Genomic DNA, 10,122 nt, shown 5'->3' on the forward strand with positions numbered 1-10,122 from the left:
GAACAGGCCTTGCTGAGGGAGAGTCAGCATGGCTTCTGTAAGGGTAAGTCTTGCCTCACGAACCTTATAGAATTCTTTGAAAAGGTCAACAGGCATGTGGATGCGGGAGAACCTGTGGACATTATATATCTGGACTTTCAGAAGGCGTTTGACACGGTCCCTCACCAAAGGCTACTGAAAAAACTCCACAGTCAGGGAATTAGAGGACAGGTCCTCTCGTGGATTGAGAACTGGTTGGAGGCCAGGAAGCAGAGAGTGGGTGTCAATGGGCAATTTTCACAATGGAGAGAGGTGAAAAGCGGTGTGCCCCAAGGATCTGTCCTGGGACCGGTGCTTTTCAACCTCTTCATAAATGACCTGGAGACAGGGTTGAGCAGTGAAGTGGCTAAGTTTGCAGATGACACCAAACTTTTCCGAGTGGTAAAGACCAGAAGTGATTGTGAGGAGCTCCAGAAGGATCTCTCCAGACTGGCAGAATGGGCAGCAAAATGGCAGATGCGCTTCAATGTCAGTAAGTGTAAAGTCATGCACATTGGGGCAAAAAATCAAAACTTTAGATATAGGCTGATGGGTTCTGAGCTGTCTGTGACAGATCAGGAGAGAGATCTTGGGGTGGTGGTGGACAGGTCGATGAAAGTGTCAACCCAATGTGCGGCGGCAGTGAAGAAGGCCAATTCTATGCTTGGGATCATTAGGAAGGGTATTGAGAACAAAACGGTTAGTATTATAATGCAGTTGTACAAATCGATGGTAAGGCCACACCTGGAGTATTGTGTCCAGTTCTGGTCGCCGCATCTCAAAAAAGACATTGTGGAAATGGAAAAGGTGCAAAAGAGAGCGACTAAGATGATTACGGGGCTGGGGCACCTTCCTTATGAGGAAAGGCTACGGCGTTTGGGCCTCTTCAGCCTAGAAAAGAGACGCTTGAGGGGGGACATGATTGAGACATACAAAATTATGCAGGGGATGGACAGAGTGGATAGGGAGATGCTCTTTACACTCTCACATAATACCAGAACCAGGGGACATCCACTAAAATTGAGTGTTGGGCGGGTTAGGACAGACAAAAGAAAATATTTCTTTACTCAGCGCGTGGTCGGTCTGTGGAACTCCTTGCCACAGGATGTGGTGCTGGTGTCTAGCCTAGACGCCTTTAAAAGGGGATTGGACGAGTTTCTGGAGGAAAAATCCATTATGGGGTACAAGCCATGATGTGTATGCGCAACCTCCTGATTTTAGGAATGGGTTAAGTCAGAATGCCAGATGTAGGGGAGAGCACCAGGATGAGGTCTTTACCTGTTGTTATCTGGTGTGCTCCCTGGGGCATTTGGTGGGCCGCTGTGAGATACAGGAAGCTGGACTAGATGGGCCTATGGCCTGATCCAGTGGGGCTGTTCTTATGTTCTTATGTTCTTATGTTCTTATGCTCTACAGCCCAGCACTCTCTCTATTGGGCTATAGGAAAGCCTATAGTTAAAGTGTTCAGAACTAATATATAAGGTCTTGAGCCCAGCTGGTGGCCATCAATGCCTCAAGTATTAGTTCCAAACACTTTGAGCCTAAGACTTCCTATGGCTCAATTGCTAAAGTGCTGGTCTGTGGAGCCAGAGGTTGGGGGTTCAAATCCCATAAGGAATAATTCTTTTTCTTCTTTTTTTTAGGTGGGGAGGTAAATAAATAAATAAAAGATTACACTTGTTAATCTTAAACTTGTTCTTGTAAGTGAGCTCCTGCACCTTTTTTTTTTTTTTTTACAAAAAAAGCACTGCCCCTGCCTCACCGCACTCACAGCTCTCGCCTGAGCCCAGCCCGCCTTTCCTCTCCCCGCACTCTGCTTCCCGCGCAGCTTCTAAGCCGGTGGAGGGCGCGGGGACATGTGCTGAGGAGGAGGAGGAGGAGGAGGGCGATGATGACAAGGGACAGCCAGCCAGCCAGGGAAACGGGCTGCAGCACCCAGGTACTGGCTTGGCAGAGGAGGGGGGGAAGGAAGCTGGCTGGTGCAGCCCCTGCACCTGAGACAGCCTAGGCATGTCTACTCAGAAGTAAGTCTCATTGTGCTCAATGGGGCTTGGTCCTGGGAAAGGGTGCATAGCCTTGCAGCCTGAGAGCCCTAGCCTATGCATGTCTACTCAGAAGTAAGTCTCATTGTGCTCAATGGGGCTTGCTCCTGGGAAAGGGTGTATAAACTTGCAGCCTGAGAGCCCAATCCTATGCATGTATACTCAGAAGTAAGTTCATTTTTAGGGGGGAAGCACATAAAAAATATTTTATTTCGCCTATAAATAATGGTTTATATATAAATAAATAAATAAATAAATAAATAAATAAAATAAAAGATTAACAAGTTGTGAGTTCCTGCACCTTTTTTTTTTTTTTTTTTTACACAAAAAAAGCATTGGATAGCGCTATCAGTTTTTGCACTCCTTATTTCTGGGATGTTTTGCATACTGATACCAGGCACATCCCTATGCAGCTACAGCCCTAACATAGGCAGTGTTGTGAAGTGGGGGAGGGCCAAGTGCCTCCCCTGATAATTTCTTATCTCTACCTCCCTGTTGCCTTGCTTGAGAGCAGTAGTGGTTGCACTGGCAGCCACACATGGAAATGGGAGGGGCCTCACTTGGTTCAAATTGCTTCAGAACATGTTGGGTGAGTAGTTCCCTGCGCAGACTACAGGTCATGTCAGGAAAGGTATGCACTCTTGTCCCAAAGACACTCCTGGCTCATAAAAGGAAGTCAGCCATGGCCAGACTGGTTCCATAACTTTGAAGCTGTGGATAACAAATGTTGTTAAGAGGTTCCTGGATGGCAAAAGTAGTTTTTGAGATTTCAAGTGTGAAGCTTGGTTCCTTCTTCCAATTTTAATCAATCAAAAACTTCAGACTCCTGCTCCTTGCTTTTGGGGATATAAAGGAAAGCCTGGAGGCATGATTCTGCTCAGTTCAGACCTGCTCCCGCCTCCAGTGTTCTGGCCAATGAGAGCAAAGGGACTAGGATTACTGAGAAGTCCTAGGCAACTATTTTTAATGTAATATTGAATACACATGGACTGCAGTCCTATATACCTTTACCTGGGAGTAAATGGGTAATGATGCATTGAATTGCACTGTTAAAGAGCTGTAAATATATTATACGCCTATATTTGGGTTCTGACAATTTTGCATTGATTCACCCACCACCCATATCCTGCATAACCCTAGGTTTCCTAACCATAAAAGTTTTGGGTTGCAAGCCTGGAATGTGTGTGCTTCTATTTCCATACCCCCCTCAGTTGTTGTACATCTGCAACAAACAGAACATTAAAGGACACCACAAATCCCTGGCATTTTCTAGTTGAGTTTGTTCAGGCTGGCATGCAAGAAGGTGGTACAAAAGCTGTTCAGATGGCAGTGGTAACCTGCTTTCTGTCGACATTATCGTTTTGGGAGTGGTGGTGGTAATGATTTATTTACTCAGGAGGAAAATGAGCAAGTGAACCAATCTGCCCTTTTAGTACTGTTCCTATTTAAGTGGAAGGAATGTTGACCTACTCCCATTTGCTATAAGTACTATTTGCAACACTATGTATTAAGCTGTGACTCATGCTAGGAAATGGTCCAAGCCAAAACCTGATGTACAACCTCACATTTCTTAGCCTACTCAAGTGTCTGTTCAGCACACAGGTACACATTTGCACATAAACGTTGAGGGTCAACTGAGCGGGACTATGGGAGTTTGCTATTTGACCTGACCTGCTCAGGTATCAACCTTTCTACCTTCCAGTTTTCAAGCTTGAATAATTTTTTCCACCTGAGTTAGATAGTATTTATTGGTTTATTTAAAAGGTTTCTACCCACCCTTCACCCCTAATAATGAGACACTCAGGGTGGCTTACAATGTTAATTAGAATACAGTAAAATACAAAGGAAAAAGAGTAAAAAAAATGCAAATATAATTTTTTTTTAAACCCCACACATTAAAGAAGCATAAAATGGAGCAGTAGCATTTGGTGATCCAGGAGCATCAGAGAATCCAGGAGGGCCCCCAAGCAATGAACCTACTGTTGTAGAAGGAGTGCAACCCCATTCAGGGCAGGTAGACAATCCAACATGGGAGTCACAGTATTCCAAACCAGGAGGACCTCCCTTTTGTTCAGATTTAATTTCAACTGGTTGGTGCTTATCTAGTTCCCAACCACCTTCAGGATTTCAACACCCTTCCTGGTATTAAGGGGGTGTGTGTGTGTGTGTGAGAGAGAGAGATGGGTTTCACCTGCATATTGGTGACAATCCCAAAACTCTGGATGATCTCTCCAAAATATTTCATGTAGATGTTAAACAGTATGGCGGATATACTGGAACATGTGGAGTTCCACATGCCAAAGGTCACGATGTCAAAAAGGACCAGCAACACCTTCTGAGATCTATCAGACAGAAAGGACCAGAACCATTGCAAAGCAAGGCCTCTAAGTCCCAATTCAGCAAACCAACCCAGAAAGACATCTTATATTCTAAAGAAAATGGGACATTGGGACTTTTGATTCCTGACTTCATTAGGAAAGAACTTTAATTGCCATGATCAATGGGGTCCAAACACTCTACATTACTAATTGGCAGCCCAATCCTGAGCCGCCTGGGGTGTGCGGCTGCAGCAGCGCTGAGAAGGCTGCCACTGCATCCTACACATCTCAGCCTGCCGCAGGCGGCACCTCTGGAGAAAGGGACTTTCATCCCCTTCCCCCGGGTAAGGGAAGCAGCCCCACAATGGGGCTACTCACTTTACTGCCAACCAAAAGGTCGGTGGCAAGGTAAAGACGCCTGTGTAGGGCGCTGAGCCCTACACAAACAGTCAGGATCCAGTGAAGGGGAGCTCCACCAGACCCACCCCCTGCCTTCCCGTTCCCTCCCCCGGCACGCCTCCTGCCTGCCCTCTTTCGCCCTCCCCAACCCTCCCTGGGACGCCTCCTCCCCACCCCCTCCCTGCCCCCACTTACCATACCTCGTCTTGGCAGTCCATGAGACCGCCGAGCCATGGAGACTGGGTGCCCGCCCCACACTAGCCTGGCACTAGCCCAGCGTCGGCTGGCGCTGGGCTTGCCTGGCGGTGTCGCAGAAGTTTGCGACAGTTTGCGACAGTGCGTAGCAGCACAAAGCTGCTCCGCCAAGCTCAGGATTGGGCTCTGGCTCTCCATGTAGATGTCAAATTATCTTTCTTACATGGCAACAGTTAAACTCTTTAAATTCTGGTTTGCTAAGTGATATTGTGCTACTTATTTTCATGTTAGGTGATTTGTCCCTGGAGATACACATTAAAGCTTCAATTCTGGTAATTTTAAGGGATTTTTTTGTACAAAGTATAGTTTTCAATTTGTTATTCTGTGATATGGACAATACTGTAGTATCTCCCAGAATTGCCTATAGAGGATCTTTTAAGTGCTGTACAACCAGAAGCTTCCATACAACATCCAAAGCTTCTTAACCCAATACAAAATTAGAGCCCCAAACCTACTTTCAATGTATGGGGCTCAGCTCCAGTACACAGGAAATCTGTATAGATGAAAATGCCTTTGAATGATTGCCATGCAATTCTTCCATCCACAGCTTTGGTGGTGCAGCAAACAAATAAGCTTTGTGATATATATTTGAAAGTTCTTTGCTGGTATTTTGATTAGAGGTTAGAAAAATATGGGTTTACTTGACAAAATGTGCTCACAATTTAAAAAAAAAAAAACTTATTGTACACTAGGATTTTTTCCTCTCAGGGTTATAAAGACAGCCTCAAAATAGATTTTATGAGCCTACGGGCCAAAGTATACATTATAAGGAACACATAGTATGGCTGAGGTGCATGGGGGAGGGAAACAGGACAAAACATGGTGTAAATAAGGAGATTGAGGCTGCAATCCTATCCACACTTACCTGGGAATAAGCCCCATTGACTACAATGGGACTTACTTCTGAACAGAAGTCTAAAAGCCCAATTCTACCCTCTGTCATGATATAGTATGCAGCCTTGCCAAAAAGGCACGTGCTGCATGACATGGTGGAGGTAGGGGTGACTTGAAGGCAAACAGGACGTAAGTAAAGAACATTTTTACTTTCCTCCATATTGACCCTAAGGCTGCCAATGACTCTCCTTGGACATTCACCACCCATTTTGGTGGCATATATTCAAAGAGAGAAGTGGGGAGGTTTTTAAAAAAGGGCCTTGCATGTGCCATTGCTTCTGGATTCACCATTTCCTCCCCCTCCCGACCCCAGTCCCTCCCCCCAAGTGACCCATTCCTCACCCTCCCTGTCCACAGCTCACCCCACCACTGATTTACGGGCATGGAGGGGTGGATCTGGGAGGGCCACTGCTGCATGACCTGTGCCACTTGCCTTTTCTGGCAGTGATCAGGCTGGTGCAACAGCGTGTAATGTTTTGCAACAACCTTTGTTGGGCTGCGCTGTCAGAACACGAGTTCTGGCAGTAAAGCCCAAAGATAGGATCAGACCATGAGTATACTTTGTCTCCACTGCAGTTCAGATCCAAATCACAGCCCTCCTATGTGCTATTTCTAATGGGGGGGCATCCTTTTAAAACCATGGGGGCAACATAGGGCACAATCCTATCTTGTGCTGAAATAGGCAAGCCAGTAGGTTTGCGCTGTATCCAGCGCGAGACAAGGCAACATAGTAGCTCAACTGAAGGTAAGGGTAAACTCTTCCCCTGACCCCTGGGTAAGCCACTGCAGCCCCTATGGATTTCCTTGGACTTGCACCACCTCCTGAGGTAGCACAAGTTCAAGGAGAGTGGAGCAGCTTGAAGCTGCTCCATGCTGCTTGGAGAACAGGGTTGGGATCAAGCATAACTGCTGGATCCCAGCCCCACTTCCCACTCCCCACCCAGCCAATGCCAGGGCCGCCCACTGCCTGCCCTCCCCCCACCCAGGAACACTTCCCTCCTGCCTCCTCCCTGCCCACCCCAGAGCCTTGCGTCAGCCAAGCTCGGTTGATGCAGGGCTCAGTCCCTCCATCGGTGCGGAGGCCCTGTGCTCCAGCCTAACCGACTCATGAGGAGGTGCAAACGTCCCTTACACACATTTGTGACCCTCCTTGGCCAGCACAAGGGTCTTGCACTGGCTGAAGGGCGCCTCAGGATTGCACCCATAGTAAAGCCTTCTCCACCCACAGCTTCCACCTGTTTTGTGGCCCCCCTCCCGTGCTATATACTAAAAAAACCCAAAAACCTAGGGCCACATTATGCATTCCTCAAAATGTGTGTGGTTTGATCCTAGAAGTCATGGCAGCTAAATTAATGAAAAACAAAAATATATAGTTGTAGTACAGATCTGCTCTTGGACAATAGTTAGGACCTTAGCAATGCAGGGGCCTCTTCACAGTGCAATCTGTCATTTGTTCATTGTAAACAGATGTTGTCCTCTTTGGTTGCCATGATCTAGAACTGGGAGTTATTGGTCAGTCATATATTGTAAATGCACTCCAGAAAATCAGTTTTCCATGAGCTGACCAAGGCACAATCTCCCAATGTGTTCAAAGCGCAGCACCCACTTAACGAGAATCTATGTACCCTGGCAAAGAAGTGCAATCTGCATTAAGTCTTCAGTTAGTACACATAGTCTGAATGCAAAATTATGATACCTTACTAAAAGACATGTGAATTCTTAAAGAGCTGTGGTAGGATGTATTTGTGGAACATTTTGGGAAGGTACGATCCACATGGCATCAACTATCTCTTTGGTGTGGGATCATCTTTTCCCCTTTGCATGTCACTAAATTACCACTCTCGTCTCTGCGGTTGTTGAATTCTTCACGGTGGCAGAGGTCTTCTTTCTGAATCTTCCATTCACCCCTTTTGCCTGTTTCTGAGGAGCTGGAGAACAGAGGGCGCCTTTGTCAAGTGTGGGGGTTGCTTATGAAATGGCTGGTTTCATGCATCAAGTGTGGGAGAATTCCCATCTATTCAAGACGATGTGCCAGGTGCATCCACTTACCCAGCTCAGAGGAGCTACTGCTGCTTCATCCTCTGCTGCCAAGAAAATGGTTTACTTTTGAGTCATGGGCCAAAAGGCAAAAACAAGAATCGTTACTCTGAAGGAAAAGAGCAAAGGAGAATAAACACAAACTGGTGCGCAAATCTCTTAGCTCTCGTGTGCTGGTGAAAGGATTAAACCAAGAAGAATGCACGCATGCACACACATATGCACAGAGATGAAGTAAAAGCCTGAAACAAAGCAGGGTTCTCTGAATCACTGCCTTGGGACACAGGAGGAGTGATAAAGGGAAAGGCAAGCCTAAATGGAGAGGGGCATTTTTCTTTGCACAGCCCACAATGACTACATTTGTACATGAACAAAATTGCTGGACCAAGATGACATGCATGCCTGATGATCAAGAAAAGCCTGTCTGTACTCAATACATTAGAGAGACATTTGTTCAGAAATAGTTCATCCTTTTGTAAATATTGCCCATGTATTGGTGCCAAGGTTACTGTCAGTTTAGGTTATCTGCTGAATAAATAGAAGTCATGCACGGGCTGCCTCAGGGAAACTTTAACATGTGCACCAGATTTAAAAGGGGAGTAATGTCCTTTCAAGGATCCTTCTGTTCATTACTGCCTAATACCTCCTATTTGGGTTCCCTTCCAATCTTCTTTCAGAGTCCCTCCCTTGACTGATGTGCATGGTCAGATTCCGTAGCTGAAGGGGGTCACTGCACCCTTACACAGCTTTCCCAATCACAGAAATTTCACCCATTCCTAAGCACATAAATAATATTTTTCCCATGTGGGCTTTCCAAAGTAACTGGAAATGTGATATTTCTTATTTTAGAGAACTGAAAGAAAGCTGAAACATTTGTCAAACCGAATATGCAGACGAGAGCACGGAACATTTGAGGCAGACTTCCACATGAACTGCAGTTTCAAATGAAGTACCTCAATATCACCATTTCCCCTCTTGTCATTCATTCTGCCTCTTTCGATCAATGTCATAGCAACAAAACTCGTTAGTGATGGCTTTCGAAAGGTGACTTCTAAGAAGATTGCTCTCCTACTGTTTAGCCTAAGTCTTGCAACACTTATTCATGAAGTTATTAATATAAGACTTCTTTCTTTCCAGTTGGAAAGGGGGAAAATATACTTGGTATGTGACTCAAAGACACACAGATGTCCAGATATATTTCTGGACACAAAGCAAATAATCCTTTCTTTTATTTTGTTTTCCTGGCTAATCCTGGTCAGTTGGAATTTTATTAGTCTTTAATGCGGATATTTAAAGTACTCCAAACCACAATGGAGATTCCAAACATTGGAGCGGAACTCCCCACTGATCCCCATGTCATCACTGGAAAAGAGAACCCAGGATGACAATGGCACAAAAGGCCAAAACTGTGGTACACAGTGAATGTTTAGAAAGAAGATCCTCCAAACCAAAATGGGATTCTACAGGGATGGTCATTTTCATAAATCTTTTGATGTTTGACCTTTCTACATAAATTATTAAGGGTGCAATCCTAACCCCTTATGTCAGTGCTTTCCAGCACTGACATAAGGGCAATGCAGCTCTGAGGCAAGGAAACAAACATTCCCTGACTTTGAGGAGGCCTCTGTGAGTGACACCCAACTGCAGGATGCAGCACATGTCCCATTGGCACTGCTATGCCAATATTGGAAAGCACTGACATAAGGGGTTAGGATTCCACCCTAAGAGCCCAATCCTGAGCTCAGTGCTCTGGCTTTCCGCTGGAGCACACTGTTGCAAACGTGCCGTAAGGCACATTGTGAGGCTTACCACTGGGCCAGCGCCCATGCTAGCCCAGTGCTGGCCACGGACCACCGAGCTGTGCCACAGCAAGCGGAGGTGGGGAGGGGGGTGGGGAGGAGGCGTTCCGGGGAGGGGGGAGGCATGGGAGGGTGGAGAGAGGGCGGGCAGGCGGAGTGATGGGGAGGCGGGGGCAGGAGAGAGGGCAGCCTGGAGGCGTGCCGGGGGGAGGGAGTGGGGAGGCAGGAAGCGGTCCAGTGGAGCTCCGTTGTCCAGATCCTGTCTGTTCGTGCAGGGCTCGGTGCCCTACATGAACGCCTTTACTTTTGGTCGGCGGTAAAGTGAGTAGCCCCATTGTGGGGCTGCTTCCCTTACCTGGG

This window comes from Tiliqua scincoides, chromosome 1 (genome assembly GCF_035046505.1).
Source record: "Tiliqua scincoides isolate rTilSci1 chromosome 1, rTilSci1.hap2, whole genome shotgun sequence".
Lineage (NCBI taxonomy): Eukaryota > Metazoa > Chordata > Lepidosauria > Squamata > Scincidae > Tiliqua > Tiliqua scincoides.